At 39.9% G+C, this 15,299-nt stretch overlaps 1 protein-coding gene and 1 pseudogene across 2 annotated transcripts in view; both read right to left on the bottom strand.

The window, feature by feature from the left end:
• The window catches only part of LOC149146095 (uncharacterized), a 280,771-nt gene that overhangs the window by 86,318 nt on the left and 179,154 nt on the right, over nt 1–15,299 (bottom strand). The gene's annotated exons all lie outside the window — the stretch shown is intronic.
• LOC149146097 (RNA polymerase II C-terminal domain phosphatase-like 1) lies at nt 7,929–9,512 on the bottom strand (annotated as a pseudogene).

The following is a 15,299-nucleotide window of genomic DNA, read 5'->3' as shown; positions in this document are numbered from 1 at the left end:
CCATTTGTGCAAATTGCATGCTCAACGTTTTTGGTTCTTTGGACGCCCCTTCTTTGTCCGCCAAGGCTTCTGTCGCTAGCTTGCAAAGTCCCAACCCTCGAACTATCTGTGCCGGCTTTACCTCAAGGTCGAACTCTTAAAGGGCAATTATCTAGTTCCCTCTTCGTTCATCCATTTCCTTCTGCACGAAGAGGGCTCTTACAGCAAGATGGGGAACAATGACTTTGGTCCTGGCCTTCAGTAAATAAGGGCGGAAATGTTTTACGGCCTTGAAAACTGTATAGACCTATTTCTCCACGTCTGGGTAGTTGAGTTCTGCCCCTTGTAGATTAGAACTCATATAAGAAATAGGGACTTCGTTGCCTTTGTTGTTTTTCGGAGTGAGTACGGTGGCGTATGGCACATCAAAAGCAAAAGTGTACAAGAAGAACTCCTTGCTGAAATCGGGGCTGACCAATGCAAGAGCTTCAACGATGGCTTCCTTGATTCGCCGAAACGCTTTCTTGGCTTCATCGCTCCACTTATACACAACATCTTTCTTCATCATCAGCTGCATGGGGTGCACTATTTCCGCAAAGCCTGAGACAAATTTTCTAACGAAATTAATCCTCCTGAAGAAAGATTGCATGGATTTTTTATTGGCAGGGGGTTGTATTCTCATGATGGTCTCTATTCTTTCAGGATCAATAACAATCCCTTCTTTAGAGAGGATATGACCTAGTAGTTTCCCCTTTGTGACTGCAAAAATGCTCTTCTTGGGATTCAATGAAATTCCATACCTTCGGCATCTTTCGAAAATCTGTCTCAGGTGATAGATATGATCCCTTCTGTGATATGAATACACAGTGATGTCATCCATGTAAACCACTACTGATCTGTTAATCAACCCTCGGAAAGCTATGTCCATAGCTCTCTGGAATGTGGTGCCCGCGTTAATGAGTCCAAAAGGCATTTTACGATATGCGTAGGTGCCCCATTTAGTGTTGAAGGTTGTCTTAAGCTGATCCCCATGAGATACCAATACTTGATTATATCCTGAAAACCCATCTAATAGGGACAACATTTCAGACCTAGAAATGCACTGAAGGATGTGTTCCATAGAAGGGACAGGATAGTTATCCTTTTGAGATGCTTTGTTTAGGTTTCTCAAATCAATACACAGTCTGATGTATCCGTTTTTCTTTCTTACTGGCATGAGATTGGCTACCCAGCGGGTGTGTCTGACCAGGAAGATGATTTTGGCATCCAGCATCTTGTTTAGTTCTTTCTTCACCAATGGTTCTAGGCTTGGATGCATCTTACGCAACTCTTGTTGGTAGGGCCTAACCTCTTTTTCCAAGGGGGTTACATGCTGCATAACACTCGTATCAAAGGTTTTTAGGTCTTCATACGTCCACGCAAAGACATCCTTGTATTCTTTAAATAGCTTGACAAATGCAGCCTTTTCCTGTGGAGAGCACCCCAAGCCCAGATTGACATATTTTGGGTCTTCTTTGGTCCCAAGGTTGACCGATTCATACTTCATGGATGAGCTATGCGTTTTGCAGTTAGTCGGCTACTTGAATTTATCATGCAAGTCATACAAGTGCTCCATCTTAACAACTGACTTGGGAATCACATTGGGCTGACCCCTTTTCTCACCTTCCCTCTAATTCATAAGCTTGTCATGCTCCTCTTCGTCAATGACTGCATTTTTGAATGTCTTCTCGCAGTGCAAGAGCTCAAGGATTTGCTCATCATCTTCAAATACCTGCCAATTTGAGATGTTATCAGGCACGGATGGTCTGAAAATCAATTCAACAGAACATTTATTTTTCTTCAATCTAAAATCAGGCAAAAGTTTAGTAGCCATATTAGCCATTAGATCAGCATCTTGATTTTGCCCTCGAGGTATATATGTGATATTAAAAGCATCAAAACTGTCAATTAAGTTCCATACCTCATGCTGGTACCTTACTAGGTGTGGTGAATTGCAATGTATCCTTTTCCTTACCTGATCCACGATTATCTGTGAGTCACCAAAAACTTTAAGATTTTTTACATTCATATCAATGGCTTTCTTCAGGCCTTGCAGCAAGCCTTCATATTCTGCTGTATTGTTGGTGCATGCAAACTCCAACCGACTGGCCATCAAATGTTGGTTCCCTTGTGGGTCAATGAGAATACTCCCAGCACCTACACCTTCAAGGCAGTTAGAGCCATCAAAATAGAGTGTCTAGAATATAGAATCTAATGTTACATCAATTGAACTACTACCTAAGAAATTAGTCCTATCATCTACTATAATACAGGATAGTTCATCAATTGGATTATGGGAGGGAATTTCCAACTGTGTGTATGTCAAAGTTTCTTCAACTGTTTCTGCATGGAATTCTCCAAAACAGGTTTCTGTGGCACAAACATTGAAACTATAATTCCCAAGGATGGAGTTGGTAAACATTACAGGCTCATTGGGACCATTTAGTTTCGTTACCACATACTTCATGTATCTTTCTCGATCAACTCTCAGCATATCACCTTTTCCCTTCTGAGGCAACAATAGATGGGACCAATCAGTTGAGAAATATCCATTGAGTTTTGCTGACCAATCCCTACTAAGCAGCATTCCATAAGCCTCGGGTATATCGACTACCACTATATCAATGACTTGTGTGTACTGTGGTTTAGCAGCCATCCAAATCAACACATCTTTCAGTTCCCCAATCACTTTCACATTTGTCCTGTCTAATTGCATAATTCGAGTCCCAGTTTTCTCAGGTATAGCATGCAGTCTTTTGGCAACAGCATAAGGCATCACAGTGGATGAGGCACTGGAATCTACCAAGCAATTGTGTACGTTCATGTTGAGGATTTCAAATGTGATAAGGAAAGGTGGAGTCATGGATTTTGATTTCCTCCCTATCGTGGCTGCACTGACATCTTATGGTTTTCGATTCATTTTAGACAGAGTGGCTTCCATAGTTGATGGTATTTGGGCTCTATTGGAGGTGTTGACAAGTCTGGACACTGGCTTCTAGGTTTGACTGCTTCAGATGGTGGGAGTTTTGGAAATTTTCTCATTCATAGCTTTCAGGAGCAGATCTCTTTGTTGCGTTAATTTCAGCAGATCAAAGTATGTGATATTGGCCCTAGATTTCTTAAGATCATCCACAATATTGTAATCAATGTTATAAATAGGATATGGCAGAGTAAACATACCAGTTTTGCTGTTCTTAGGTGGGAGTTTACCATTTGGAGTTGCCTTCATTGTAGTGGCAGCTGTGTTCTCTTTCTCCGGATGGTTTGCCACTGGGGTATTCTTGGACTGACCACTTGGTCTACCCTTCTCAACAGGAACTTTGGGAACGGGTGCCTTCAAGGGGTGGACATCTTTCTTTGTTTGGTCAACAGGCTTCATCACACCTAGAAGTGGCCCTTTACTTCGTGTGTGGATTTCTGCCATACAATCTTCTTCGTCATCATCATTTTCATTTGTATAGAAATCCCACAGTACATTGATCTGAGATTCTTCGTCCACGGGCTCTTCTACTTGATACTCTTCCTCATTTTCTTGTTCTGGCTCTAGCTCCACTATAGGTTCTTCTTTGTTAAGGAGCGACCCAATAAGAGCCAGCTCTTCCATATTTAAATTCCCTTCATTGGGTGGAGTAGGTAGCGCAAGTTGACCATGACCACCTTCTGTTTTCTTACGATAGAAAGGCTTGAAGGGCTTTCTGTTGTTATAGTCTCCTCCACTACCACTAGTACTCTCTCCAGAATTCCTTTTTATATCGATGACTGTATTTGTCAGCTTCTGAATGATCCGATTCCAACCTTCTACATCTGTGGTATCCTTTTCCTTGGTTTCAACCCCTTTGTTATCACTCCCATTATTCTTCTTGGATGCTTGAGAGGCTTTCTTTTCTCCGGTTGTAGGGTGGCATGCGGTGAGACTGAGCATTTCATTCTCGACTTTTACTGCTTCATCGATAGCACCTTGTAAGGTCTGTGTTACTCCTTTTGACCCACATCGCAGTAGGGACAGGGAGAGTAGTGATGTAGAATTCCATGAGCACCTCTTCTGTAGGTCTGGCGGTGGCCAGGATTCTGTTGAACAAGGTGTTGAACCGGATATTAAAATCCTTAACCTTTTCTTTGGTTTCCATTTTCAAACGGGATAGTTCTAGGACTAAGGCAGCAGGGGTTTTGTCATCGCCATACTTGTCTAAAAAGGCTTGTTGAAAGGCAGCCCACGAGGTGATCGATCTGGTTCTCAAGCTAAAGTACCATGTGGAAGCTGCACCAGTCAGGGTAAAAGGGAATAGGCGACAGACTATATCTTCATCAGCTACCCCTAGCATGCGCACGGCCAGGAAGAATGAATTGATATGGTTTTCAGCGGTGTCTCCCCGCTCAGGGTCGAATTTAGGCAGTACCTTTTCTGCATTCTTGGGTAAGGGATGTTGCTGCCCAGGTATCGCCACAGCATCCTGAGCGAGCCAGGGAGGCAGTGCTCCTGGAGGAGGTGGTGGAGGCTGATTTCCACCTAGAGGAGGGGGAAGTAGAGGTTGATTCCCACCTGGAGGAGGAACGTTAGCCATGTTATGGATATGGAGATTCTGGTTGAGGGTCTCTTCGTTAGGATTTTCCAAATCAGGCCAGGGATTGCCTTCAGACGGGGGATCCTCAGGGATTTCTTCCCAAGGAGAGTTGATACTCTGTAAAGAATCAAGCACAATATCTTCAAGAGAAGGGGCTGCAGATGTCTCTTTGTTTATGTGATAGACCCTTGGTTTTTTTTTGCTGTCGGAGGTAAAGACTGAAAGTTAGGGAGCTGTGATAGGGAACGAGCATAAGCCCGAGTAAGTCTTCTGATTGGTTGTTCCTAAGTGACAGGATACTCCCACAATGTCTCTTCTTCGAAACGAGGCTTTTCCGAATGAGAGGAAGGGTCTTTTCGACCTTCACAATCCATGCATTAATCCTTTTGAATCCATGCATGGCACGTATAGATGAAATCTTGAAAAGCTGTGGATGGCGGTTCAGGCCCTCCTAGCGCCAATTTGTTGACATGGCGAATTTTCACTATGCCAACAAGGGGAACTAACCCGATTGCAGGCCCCAATTAGATCTGCTTTCGTTTGGAGTGGCTAGTTCCGATGGGTTTTAAAGGACCCCGTGAACTGTTACCAGTGTTGAAAGATTTCTCCCTGGAGGAAGACTTCATTTAAATCAACAAAAAAAGGAAACAACTAACCTATATGTATCAAATCCTATCTACACTACTTCTACTTTCCTATACTAAGCTTAACTATTCTAGTCTATCCCACAGGAGCTAATAAAAGAGAGTAAACACCATAAATAAATTCCAAGTCCAAAAGAATCAATCACTGAGCTCATAGATGAACAAGGCTGTATTAGAGCTTGTTTGCAATCAGATTACTCATATAGGAATACACATTCCTTCCATACAAATAAACCTGTAATTGGTGTTTAATACAGTTTTGAATCAGAGATCGCTCATAAGTTGACCAAGTAATTGAATCATATTCAAATAAACAAGACTAATTATGAACTGTAAGCCATCAATATGCACAAACACAAATCACATTTACATTTATGCCAGCGGCAACACTCTGCTTCAAACCCATAAAAGCAAAGAAAAATAAATCAGAAACTAAAGGCCTCTTCTTGAAGCAAACAATCCTCTTTATTCACAAAAACCAAAACCGTTCTTCCCCAAACAAAAAGCCCCTTCTCATCTTCGGAGGTAATACTTATGCAAAAGCCCGTGACTCTCGGTCTTCCCTGCCTCTTCATCTCCCCCACTATTTTTTGATACACAAATCGAATATACAGAGATCGGATCGTCAACGTAACGGCTGACATGTAGAAAGCATATCTGCTGGAGTGCTTCTTTCCCTGAGGAAGTGAATAGATGTTGATAAAAGGGTGACTGCGTGTCGCCTTCCCATGATGAAAACCGGTACAACTTTTCTTTCGGAATGCACAGGCGACGCGTGGGATCCCCACCTGGAACGCCTGAGGCTGGATCTTTAAACACAACGCTTCTGCATACATGACTCTTCGAACCCACTCCTCCGTCCTTTACTTCTCGTCTATAGAGATAGTTGTCATTAGCTTCATGATTGTGAACAATATAACAGAAATGTTCAAACAAAACATAAACGTTGCCTTTATTCACTTTTATAAAACTACGGAAACAAGTGTGAAAGAAAAGGATTTACGCACAAAACACACTTTAACACACAATTTTCCCGCTTAATCCATAGGCTTGGCACGGTTTTCGAGGGCTTCACTTAATTGCAATCGGGTATCGGCCCCTCCGCGGGTCGCAGTACCCATGCCTTCCACTTCCCCGATGTGCGATTACACTATCGGGACTCCATAGGCGCGCCTTTTACACTAAAAACCCACTCCCTTTGTTATATCGGGAATTTTGGAAAACACGAGAATACAAAGAAAATCCCGCTTTGATCACTTAGGCCGGACCTCAAATTTTATGTATCGGGGCCTATAAATATCGTCGAGTCCGGCATATCGCAATATGCACAAGCCTGGGGCTCCGCCAATTGCGATATGCGATATGGCCTCGTACCCGAAAATATATATAACATATTTGATAAGCCCGACGAGTCTGCCATATCGCCGCGCACATTGTGTATAAGGCCTGGGCTCCGCCGATATGCGATATGCGATATACCCCAGACCTGACATATGTATGAAGTATGGTTAATAGTGTCGTCGGGTTCGGAGTATAGTGGCGCACCTTATATATAAGCTTTAGACCTTGGCCGATTGCGATATATGACAGGGCTTCGGACCCAACATATATATATATATATATATATATATATATATTGTGGTTTATAATGCTGTCGGGTCCGGTGCCTTATGGTATGTGTTATGTGCCACGGTTGAGTGCGATAAGCGAAAAAGGGGTGTTTTATGCATGTTTGTGCAGTCTTTAATTGCGAAGAGTTAAAATGGAAATGAGGCGCGATAGAAGGTTTTGTGAGTTAAGAACACAAATGACTATAGTGAGGGTGGGGGTGATTATGCGTGCGGGCATAGATATACTATTGATGTTTATGAGGTTTTGAAAAGTCCCGACGAAGGGAATGAATGAAGAGCGAGGCTGGGTCATGAATGAACCATGTAGTCGAGATTTATTTAAGGGGCTCAACCATTAGGAATTGAAAATTTGACTTGTAGAGTTAAAATCACTGGGATGAAAACAGATCATTCGAAGAGATGAAAGATCAGATTTCTAGGGGACCCATTCAAAATTGCTACAAGGGAAAGTTTTAATAGGGTGGTGGTTGTGGCCGCAACACAAGGTCAGCGAGAATATGCAAGAGAGTCAAAATATTCACACGAGGGACACTCTGCAAATCTTTGTCTTTCAATTCGACGACATCTATGATCTTGGCCACTTCTTTGCACGCTTCATAGGTATCTTTAATCGAAAGGAGACATAACGCATATAACGCGGGATTTATTACATTCAACAACTATTCATATCCCTTGACTAACAAAAATGTCTCTTTGTTTTATGCCTTGTATTGGTAATAAAGATGGAGCAGATTCAATTTTTTCCACTGCACCTTCCAGCTGGCCTTTGTTCTCTTATCATCGTTGCTCTCACTCGCAAGCAAACAATGCTCACCAGTTGTAACCAATCCATTCAAAAGATATTGCATATTTGTTGGGCTTAAGGCTTCAGCGTAATCCGCGGGAATAACCTCAAGGTCATTTTTGTTGTTTTCAAGGACATATTGGGTCATTTGTTGCTTCAGCTCAGTCTGGGGAATGACATTGGAAATATAGAAGGGCTGGCGTGTGTAAGGGTTAACGACGATTTGTTTGTTGTCCCAAATATTTTCTAGTGACCTCTTGTTGTAAAGAGCCTGGGAAGGGTCTTCGCTTTAGGGAAGTTGAATGGGGTTGTAAGCAAATTCATTCACAAGACCATCCACAAACTCTTCTAGAATACTATCGAAAGTAGAATCCATTTTTTCATCACTGAACAAGATCTCAACCAAAAACTCAAGCTCCATTGTTATATTCAGCAGTGAAATAAATTCCACCTTTGCACCACACTTCGCAGCAATTTCTTGCTGAACACCTACAATATTGGAAGCAATCAGTGCATTCACTTGTCTAGGTTTGAGGTTAGATGAAGTTTTGTTCATAATGAATCCAGAATCATGTGATTGTTTTTGAGTTTGTCATCTCCAAAATATCCATCTTCAGGTAACCGTCTTTTAGATTCATCAAAACACCTATCATTGGCAAGAGAATTCTCTAGACCATGATAATAAGAAGGTTGTGGGAGTCGTTGCTTATCAAAAGAGAGAGAATCAGGTTGAAGAGGAGGTCCTTGAGATGGCCTTGTAATTTGCCTAGGACTCATCTCCTCCTCTGGTCCAAGCCATCCACCAAGAGCTTGATTTGGGGGCAATGTAATTTTCAATGGCCTAACTGGGAAAGGAGGATCAACAGAATTATGTTTCCCAATGTCTTGGTCATGCTGTAATGAGAAGTCGCTGTAATATGTATCAGGGTCCAATTCAGAATCATGGACTTCACCTTCTTCTCTACTTGGTGAACCTTGCACACCAGATTCTATAGCATTATGGGTTTGAGGAACAAAAGGTTTAACTGCTGCAATCCCCTGAGAATATTCTTGATTCTGCTCAATTGCAGGATCCATACGAGATGGTTGTGCCTGATTGTTAGTTGAAGGTACAACAGTTGGTTGCATCTGATCAACTAGATGTGTCGTCATTTTTATATCTTGATTGTCTACACCATTAGAGGTAGTGTCAGGTTGTACAATTGCATTCGATTCTTGTAGGTTAAGCCTCCTTCCACCTCCAAATCAACCATGCCCTCTGGTAAAGGTAGATCTCTATTCACATTGAGATCATCATCTGAAATCAAATAATTGCTGACATCAGGTGCGGGAGGATGACTTTTTACATCAGCGTCATAAAATACATCAACCATATTTTGCAAAATACCCTCATCAAAATCCTTGAAAAAACCACCTCGTACATTACAAGCAACGTTCCTTGCAACACACAATACTGGAACAGGGCAACTGGTCTCTGCTTGTGGAGCATAATATGGTGCAAATGTCAGAACAACATGGACAAGAGGTTGATCTTTGTTAGCTACAGGACTTTCTTCTCCTTCAACAAAAACACTATTAATAGACAAGGTGACATCCTTTCCATCTCAACTTTTTGCATCCCAATGATCTTCCTCCTCTTCCTTTGTTTCTATTTCTAATTTATCCTCTTCCATTTCACATTTAGTTGAATCTCAACAAGCTCAAACTCCATTGCACCAGCCTCTTCGGGTAGGTGGTTGTCATCCAAGGCATCATGATCTGTAGTTACTGCAACCAACTTAGCTGCCACAACATCGGTAACAGTTGGACCGTGTCTTTTCTTATTTGTTTCATACTTTGGTTTCTTGCATTCTCTATCGTTAGTCTCTTTCATGTCAATGTTTTCTTCCTTTAGACATGTTGCATATTCTTCAAGATGTTTTGTTGATATTGCAAATGATCTTTTTATTTGTTTTAATGATTCTCACATTTCGCTTAATATCTCAATGATTTTAGGACATAAACTTAATGGCAAATTGTGGGGCAGATAACGTCCAAAGGATCGCAGGGCTCTAATACCACTGAAGTGACAAACTTAAGAGTGTTTGTGCTTTAAATGTAAAATACACATAGGTATTTGTAAATAATATTTTATTAATAATATGAAATGTACAATGATGTTGAATGTTACAATGAGGGTCTACTTATATACCTAGGCAAGTTCCTTTTCATGAATGGTCATGTCCATTAAGACATGCCTCTTCATTAACTAATCATCAATTAACTATTATTATTTATTCATTTATATTTATCTTATTTTAATATAAATTATATTCGTAACAACAACCAAATGCTTTTGAATAGAATCAACCAAATTTTCTTTTCTTTGATCTCACCTTTTCTATACTTTGTCTTAGCAGCAATTGGTGCATTTGAAGGAGGCTCCACCACTTTTCCCTGCACATAGTCCAATACTTCATGGTCCTCCAAAGTCAAGTCCAAAGTCATTTTCCATGCATGATAGTCAGATGAAAAATCCATTTAAACTTGTCCAATAAACCTTTCTTGGTCACTGCTTTTCTCTCTCTTGCTTGGGCTTTGTCTTCACTTGGGCTCTGAAACCATGTTAATTTTAGTTAACAACGGTATGTTCTATGCTTAGCACAATTACTTCAATGTTCCTTTAGCAACCCAATGACAATTTCCAATTTAGTTTTCAATAGAAAACACATTGATCACATTGAAAGTAAAAGTAGATAGAACATGAAACAAAATGCAGAAGACAAGCCAAGACATTAGACACCAGATTTGGCGGATGCCAGGGAAAAACCCCAATGCGGGGAAAACCCTTTGATCCATTCTTCTTATTATTATATCAAATGTTCAGCGAAGAGAGAGAGAGTACAAAGGTGAAAATTTGACTTGCCAAATCACAGTCAAAACAACCATGTTAAATCTGTAGTCAAACTCAGCTCTAACTAGAACGTCAAAGATGGTCAACGCAACAATCAAACAATCCACTTGAAGCTCGGTCAAACCCAATCAAATTCAGCCTTCCTTGCTAGTCAAAGTCAACCAAAAACAGTCCTGAAAACTACAATCAAACTTGGTCAACTCTGTGGTCAAGTCTGCGATCATCCCTACAGTCAAAGTGCCCAAAAATTCTCGGTTCCTATGCCAAACTGTATGGCCTGCAAAAAACAAAAATTCCCCACAAAAATCACAGTCAAAGGATGAGTCAAAGTGCTCGGTCAATGCTGGTCAAACTCCTGCAATAGTTTTGAAATTTAGCGCTGCAATTTGCCCAGAAAATTCGTCCTTCTGCCACACGTGTGAGAGAGAGAAGATCTGCCCAATAGTTGTACGAACCAATGAGAGAAGGAGAGAGAAGAAAAATTTGTGTGATGATGATGCCAAATAAGGTGAGAGGGAACTTGTATTTATTATACAAGTTGTTGAGGGTGAAGAGTCATGTCCATTGGGCTTCATGAGCCTACATGATGATGTGGCCGACTTGAACAATTTGCGCACACTGTGGGCATAAATTCAAAAACACACTTTTGCTTGTTCGAATTGGATGATCTTTATATCAATTTTGGTCCTCTCTAAAAGAGGAATTTAATGCAATCATCATTTCCATCAAATGAGTTGTCCCAAGGTGGAATTTGGCCATAGTTGCCAATTTTAACAATAATTGATGCAAACACCTATTATTCAGGGAATAGTTGGCATATTCAAACCAGCAAAATACTTTGAGAAAGGAACAACAAATAAGAATCTTTCCAAGATGTTGGCATCTCAGTTACAAGTATACTTCAGTTGTTTCCCATGAGCCAATTAGATGGTTCGGTTATCTCTTGGATCCTTTCCAAAGACCAAAAGAGGTGTTTCCTGTCTTATGGGTTAATGTATTAATGGTTGAGATGCCTCTGTGCGCAACAATAATTGCGTCGCTGAGGCTCAATATAGCATTCTATATGTAAATGTGTCTGGTCTTGTTTTGGAAATCGAGGTGAACTGTTTGGATAATGTAGCCTCTGAACTTAGTCATTGGGACAGATATTCCCCTACTATCTATATGTATGTATGTATAAACTTGCACTAGCACGTCGAGATTGAAACTTTGCTACATTTTTGCTTGATAATAAAATTTCCCGTGGATGCACACTTGATTTGTTGATCTTCTTTTCGTAAATTTGAGTATTGGGTGCAGGTTGAACCTCGAGTTGGGCCCACTTGAGGTAAGGTCCTGTGCACACTTTCTTTCCAGTAATTTATATATGTGTTTCTTTCTCGCGATATTTGTTCTTTAACTGTTCATTAGATTTTGATCGACCAAATTGATTTGAATGGTATATTTAATTGAAGTGTGATCGATGTTATTCCCATTTTTGTACTTTCTTGGGCCATGTTCTTTGCTTCAGTGTGTGTGTAGAAGTGATTGCATAGATACTGCAAAATCAATAGTTACTACTGCGAAAACAACAGAACTACAGAAAGTTCTGCAAAATTTGACGATGATAGGAATCCTATTTACAATTGGATATTTCCCTTAAGATTTAAACTCCAGTATTTGGGAAACTTATGGCTAAACAAATTTAAGTAGTTTAACATGTCTCGATCATGATTGCCATCACTTGTAGGTTTCATGCATAAGCATATAAATTGATAGGAACTTTGGTACTTGTGCATACAACACGAAGTCCTCGCAAGTTTAACAAACCTTGGTTGATAATTAAATGATTATGTGAATTACCTTTAATAAAACTACAAGTGTTCACGCCGTCAATAAATCTAATAGGGGTAACCCCACCCTTGAGCTAGAGAAGAGTTGGCCTAGATTGAAGAGAACAGATTACTTAGGGGATAGTGGTGACTATCCTTGTTGTTCTCTCTTGGGTTGTACTTAGTGGATGAGGGCTTTTATCATCAAGTACAATTTGGGAGTTAATAGGATTGAAAAGTCAACTATCAACTAATGCCAAATGCTACTACTGCAAGGAGAAAGTTGATGTCATTTCCTTATCTCCTTCAAAATTATTATTTTGTCATTTTTGTTTCTTTCAACACATTTTTTTATCCTAAATAGTGTTTTTGGTGCTACAACAGATTCACATTTGTTCTTTTCATTAGGACCTTCTCAACAAGCTATAATGCACTTAAATAGAAGTTTATATGAGAAAATTCAAGCCTCGGCAAGCTAACAATCCACCTATTCCCCACATGTCCAAATGGCAAGTTAGCTCACCATAATTTGAATATTGGGAGTTAATAATGTGGGGGAATCTAGAGACTTTTAGAAGTGTCATGGAGCTTCCAAGAGGGTTTTGAAACCCTAAACCTAACACTTACCCTAATTATAGCTATCAAAAACCTAGCAAAAGGAGCAAAGAGGGTTCGTTTTTTTATTAGCTACTAGTTATTCGATGGTATAGGTAGGAGTGTGGAGGAGGTGCTAATACAGAAAGGAGACAGAGGCATGTTGTAGCGGATTGTATAAGAACATAGCTTCATAGTAAACTTGGAAAGCTTTGTACTTTGTATTGTAATATGATGCAGGAGCATTAGAGCTTCTAAGCCATTAAGTCTTCAATGTGAAAAACTTCGAAAATGGGTCTTTATTTTTTATAATAATTTATATTCTTCTATGTAAATAAATTGTATTTTCTGAGATATTTTATGATTTTTAGAACTAAATGAGTCGTAATTTTAGAAAAGCTATGGATAGGTGAGATTTTGTCCATAAGGAAAAAGAAAATCTACCTTGAAAAGCATGAGAGATTCTAGGAATAGATTGAGTGATTTTAGAATTTAGAAAAACATGTTTATGGAGCGATTTGAGGATTTAGGAAAATCTACTTTACGGAGTGATTTACGGGTGATTTATGGAGTGCTATTAGGATTTATAAAAGATATTGCATTTCTTAATTCTACTTGTTGTAAGCCTACAAGCAATGAGAAATAATGACCAAATGAATGTAGAATTAGGCCAGAGGAGAATAGATCAGGATTTTTATTATGTATGTACAATTCTAGTGTTTATTAATGAGAAAAGGAGTTCATTAATTGTTGTGCTTTGATTTTGTGTGTTTATGCATGAATACATGGATATCTAGTGGATGTTTACATAATGTGAATGATTACTTATTACTATACAAGAGTCCTGACAAATCTGTGTGAATGATTGTAAGAGAAATAGTGAAGTGCTAATGTGTTTAAAGCAGAGTTGAGTTGTAGGAAAAGTCAATTTTTCCTGCATCAAGTGGTTTCAGAGCTAGTATGCTCTTTGCAATTGAGGATTGCAACCAGAACTTTGGAATTGAGGATTACAACCAAAAGAAAGACGTCTACTTGTTAGTTTTTGTAGCATGGGATGTGTTCTAGCTTTGAAATTTTGTGGAGAGGCTAGAATACACGAGATCTCCAAAACCCAGAAATTGTTTCTGGAAATTCCACCTAGAAATGATTTAATTAGATTATTAACCAATTTTTAAATATTTCCTAAGTCTAGATTTAGGGAATATGGTTAATTAATCAATATTAATTAAGTCAAGATGAGAATCATCTAGAAACTCACATGGATCGATCCAGATATGATCCTAGCCATTGATTAAATTTTAATCTTGGCCATTGGTGCTCCAAGAAAGGATTATAAGAGAAGATCGATATGGTGATGGAGAATAGACTTGCGAGGTTCAATTTCTGAGAAGATCGATTTCCAGAGTAGTAGCAGTCAGTTGTCGGAGAAAGAGCTAGAGATCAAAGCAGTTTAAGAGGGGCGGAGACAGTGAGTCTGGAGGAAATATTTCTAGATCCGGAGAGATAGCAACAAGAGGGCCGAGTTATCTCAAAGAGGCAGCGTAGAGGCTCTGCTCAGTAGCTTCAACAAGGTAGATTGATTTGCTGGTGAGAAAAATCGTTCTCAATTCCAGAGGTCGGGCAGAGGTTCCAGAAGGTCGGAGAGACGATTTCCTTAGTAGTTGGAGGCAGAACGACTTCATCAGAGGCAGTTTCAAGCCACACGTGTGGAAGACAGTGTAGAGGCAGCGCATAAGGGCTCACGCTGGGGGTTGGATGACCAGTTTTTTGAAGGCCGGTCATGCCAAAGATTACCTGTGGGAGAAGGGAAATTACCTTCAGTATTTTGCCGAGATTTTCTTGTTGTGGATTGTCAGTTTCAAGCATCCAGATTGTACTCAGATTTTGCACGACTACATAATATTAAAGCCCTCATCTGCTACACCGATTTTCCCAAGTTGGGTTTTTCTGAGGACTTTTGCCCGAAAATAATTGTTATTTTTATGTGTGCGTGCTAGTATTTCTTCCAGCGTTTATTCTTCCGCAATTTTATTTGTGTAGCTTGCAGTGTGATTTATTCAGTATTTGCTATAGCAAACAACAAATAAATTGTTAAATTAAATTAACAACTAGGAGAATAATTTCCAATTGTTGCAATAGGATTCCAGTTTGGAATTTCAGATGGTATCAACCAGAGAGCTCAGAGGTGAAAAGAAGGAATTTCAATGCTTAGTGTGGGCAGCAGGCTGAAATTCCCAAGGGTAGTGCAATCATTCTACCAGGAAGCCAAGTTACATGTGGAGGTTCAATTTTTCTGAGTGGGGTAGAAAAAATCGATCCTACCAGAGTGAGTGATTCCAGAGGCAGAGGCAGCAACCCAAAT

The sequence above is a fragment of the Pinus tabuliformis genome, chromosome X (genome assembly GCF_031772625.1).
Source record: "Pinus tabuliformis cultivar Carrire ecotype Pingquan chromosome X, CPIR1, whole genome shotgun sequence".
Classification (NCBI taxonomy): domain Eukaryota; kingdom Viridiplantae; phylum Streptophyta; class Pinopsida; order Pinales; family Pinaceae; genus Pinus; species Pinus tabuliformis.
This window is presented reverse-complemented; position numbering and strand designations above follow the sequence as displayed.